We start from the raw sequence: 4,212 nt of genomic DNA, 5'->3' as shown, positions 1-4,212 counted from the left end.
AAAAGAAGCAAGAGAATGGAGAGCTGAATTGGAGATGGGATGTGAGATAGGACCTTGAGGTGGTGGTGGGGATACAATATTGATAGGATGGAGAACTTTTTTTTTCGTCATAGTTTTTAAAAAATTAATTTTAATGAAAGTTTACAGAGACTTAGGGTTTCCATTCATTCGTTATAGGACAGAGAACTCTGTTAGACAGCTGTGGGAGGGATGACACTCATTGATCTAAATCCATTAGGCTCAAGGCTCAGGCCTTGTCTTGACCGTATTCTGTTATTAATATCTATTAATAATATCTGTTATTACTCAGAATGAATCATTTCCAAGGGACTGGCCCCTCCTGACAACATATTCAGAGTATTTGAGATGAAATCTCACCATCTTCTCTTCTGAAGAGCGACCTGGATATATTTCCGTTAGATTTCAAGCTCTACCTTAGAGTCTAAAAAAATGTCTTCTCGTGTTGAGATCTCATGGAGTCGAGTCTGACTCCTCTGAACAACAGATCTGAACCCTGTCCTGTCCTGGGCTGCCCTCTTCATCTCTGATACACTTGAGTCCATGACATCAATCACCATTTCTATCCACCTGGTTAACGGTCTTCATCTCTTTTGCCAACCCTCCCTCCACCATTCCAAGCATGATGTCACTCTTTAAGGAATAGCCTCTCTGAACAAGCCCAAAGTATGTAACATGAAGCTTGTAGCATGGCTTAATAAATAGGTCTCATATTGGGCATGGATGAAACCATTTTGTTGATATTGTACAGTGCTCTTAACCAAAAAAAAAATCACTTAAGCATCCACGGGTAATATTTTACTTTCTTATTATTTGTACAAAACACACAAACACCCTTCCTTCAATAAAACAAAACTAAAAGCAAAAATGTGGAAAGAATTGGGATATTATTTATATTTATATTATACAATATTTAAATTCCAACGTGATATATTCAGTTGATTTGAGCTTTGTGCTTCGTTTTGGCAGAAATGGTCAAACTCTGTGTCCTCCAGTTTGTGATAATGTCTCTCCTTCATCAAGGCATTATTTCCATAAAATAAATCAACACTACAAAGAACATATCTCAACATCTCTTTTTAAAATAATCACCAACACTCATTTTCTCTCCCGTGATCGATTAGCGTTCGGCGGGAGGACGCTTTTTCAAAAGGCTTAACAGATGATGTTATGACAAGCTTTTATGACAACCCCGGGTCTGTGTTTTAAAAAGATTTTGTCGCCACACGTTCAGAATGAAAACATCAAATGAATAAAATTAGAAGGAAACTATTTGGCTTCCGCCCCCTCCCTCAAGTCACCCTGTGCTTAAAAAGCCAGTGAATAAATTAGATTAAGTTCTAGATTATTATTGGTGCACCAATTAATGAATTTATTAACAAAACAGTCTGTTCTTTTCAATCAGGTGATTGTGGAATCATTGTCCTGTTTCTACCTGGTTCCAAATAGCCTGTTTTGCTGTTTTGCTACAATTGTATGAATCTCTTTTTGACACCTTACGGGCTATGGAGGCTTAATGCTCTTCCCGTGCAATTTACAGCCTCTGAAAACTCACTGTGGGCTTTCCTGAGAGTATTTTTTAAACACCTGTATGTGTGTAGTAACAGCTGAAAGTTTAAAGATTCTGCTGTTTCCAATGCTGCTGCAGACCAAAATCTTGGATTCTTCTTGAAACCCCAAGAGAACAACGTTCTGCTGTCACACATGCTACCTGATCCCAACTGGCTGAAAACCTTGGTGCATAAAATCTTCTTGGTCCCTGGGAGGTGCAATGACCAACAGGATCCCCTGCTGTGGACGGGAAGGCTGGCAGTGTGGGTCCCCGCCTATCGTGCCTTCGCAAAAGGATGTGGTGATCGGCTGTCAGAAAAATCAGCCTTGTGGAGGAGACTCAACTGAGTCCATTTCTACCCCGAGACACACGGGGCGTGCTGGGGATTAGGACTGAATCCAAGACAAAGGAAAGAGCATCAGTATTTCTACAACATTTCAGAGTCTTGGAGACGTACTCATCTCCATAACCCTGCAACATCCCAGAGTCTTGGAGATGTAATCATCTCCTGAATCCTACAACATCCCAAAGTCTTGGAGACGTCCTTGTCATGGCAGAGGATGCTTTGTTGTTGTTGTTGTTGTATGTGCCATTGAGTCATTTGCGACTCATAGCGACCCTGTGTACAACAGCCCTAAATCCTGCTCTGTCCTGTGCCAATCTCACTGTCTCCAACACACCCATCCCGATTAGCCCAGTCACTGAATCAGTCCATCTCATAGAGGGTCTTCCCCTCCTGCGCTGTCCCTCCACCCTACCAAGCATGATGTTCCTCTCCAAGGACCTGTCTCTCCTTACAACATGTCCAAAGTATGTCAAACAAAGCCCCAGAATCCTTGCCTCCAAGGAGTAGCCTGGTTTAACCCTCTCTACGATGAATCTGTTTTTTTGGCAGTCCATGGTACATTCAATACTCTTCTCCAGCACCACAGCTCAAAGGCATCCATTCTCTTTCTGTCCTCCCTAGTCATTGTCCAACTCTCTGATGCATAATAAGTGATTGCAAAGACCATGGCCTCTATCAGGCACACCTTAGTCTCCAGAGAGACACCGTTGCTCTTGAGTACTTTAGAGAGGTCCCTAACAGCAGACTTTCCCATCACAATACGTTTTTTTGATTTCCTGACTGCTGGTGCCAAGAGTGATGACCGTGGAGCCGAGCAAACTGAAGCTGTGAACACTCTCAATCTCTTCGCCATCCATCCTGATGCTCCCATTGGTCCAGTGGTGAGAATCTTTGTCTTCTTGACATTGAGCCTCAGTCCATACTGAAGGCTGCAGTCCTTGACCCTCTGCAGTAAGTGCATGAGGTCCTCCTCAGTTTCAGCGAGCAAGGTTGTGTCATCTGCATAACGCAGATTGTTAATAGATCTTCCACCAATCCTGACCCCACACTTCTCCTCATAGAGCCCAGCCTCTCTGATAATCTGCTCTGCATACAGGTTGAAAAGGTACGGAGATAGGACACATCCCTGGCGTACACCCTTCTCAATTTTGAACCATGCAGTGTTGCCCTGCTCTGTTCTGACGACAGCCTCTTGGTCCAAGTATAGGTTTCGCATTAGCACAATTAAATGTTCTGGGATGGCAATATTCTCTATCCTGAACCATAATCCTACAACATCCATGAGATTTGAGACATCATCGCCAAAGCAGGGGGTGGTGGGGCTCACGCACATTATTTCCTGTGAGTATCATCTCACACAACCCTTGTTGAGTTTCTCATCTTCATCGAGCTGAAGACTGTCCACCTGCCTCCCCAGTGGACCACTTGGAGGCATCATGATGGACAGAGGCAAAGATTGCAGCTGCCCACCATGTCCTGCCTCTGGGATCCATCCATTGTGGCTACAGTCTCAAAGTCAAAAGAATGTGTTGCCTTGAGAGAAATTGGTTGTCAGGGAGCTCTCCAAAGTGTCGAAGAGCAAGATATTCGTTTTAAAGATGAAAGTGTGTGAGATCCAAGCCATAAGTACTTTGACTTGCTTTCTATACACCTCAATATTGGATGATGAATCAGGAAGGCTGAAGAAACATTGATGCCTTAGAGCAGTTGGTGTTGGAGTAGAATATTGAATGTCTCATGGTGAGAAATGTCATCAGGGATGGACAACTAGGAAATGCCGAGGTTGGCACAAGATGAGGGGGAAGCTTTTGTTCTCATCATAGGGTTGACTCTCAACAGCACAGGTTCAAATCCACCAGCATCACTGCAGGACATCAAGGGGCAGCCTGTTCCCTCTGCATTGATAACGGCAGACGCTCGATAAACGGTCACGGGGGCCACAATGGAATTGAGAACATTGGCTTAAAAAAGGACGAGGGGATGGAGAATGATGAGGTGGATGAGAAGGAGGCAGAGAGTTAGAACAAGAGGAACTGAGAGGTGAGAACCCTCAGATACTGTGTTCACAGAGGAAGGGCCAACAGACACACGAAGAAATGCTCCCAGTCACTGGCAATTGGAGAGATGCACATCCAATCCACAGTGAGAGACCATCTCTCCCCCTGGAGCAGTGGCCAAGCTTAACAGGACAGCAAACAATATCTGCTGTTAGGGACCTCTCTAAAGTACTCAAGAGCAACGGTGTCTCTCTGGAGACTAAGGTGCGCCTGATACAGGCCATGGTCTTTGCAATCAC

The sequence above is a fragment of the Elephantulus edwardii genome, unplaced genomic scaffold (genome assembly GCF_000299155.1).
Source record: "Elephantulus edwardii isolate Elephantulus edwardi_28Jun2011 unplaced genomic scaffold, EleEdw1.0 scaffold00344, whole genome shotgun sequence".
Taxonomy (NCBI): domain Eukaryota; kingdom Metazoa; phylum Chordata; class Mammalia; order Macroscelidea; family Macroscelididae; genus Elephantulus; species Elephantulus edwardii.
This window is presented reverse-complemented; position numbering follows the sequence as displayed.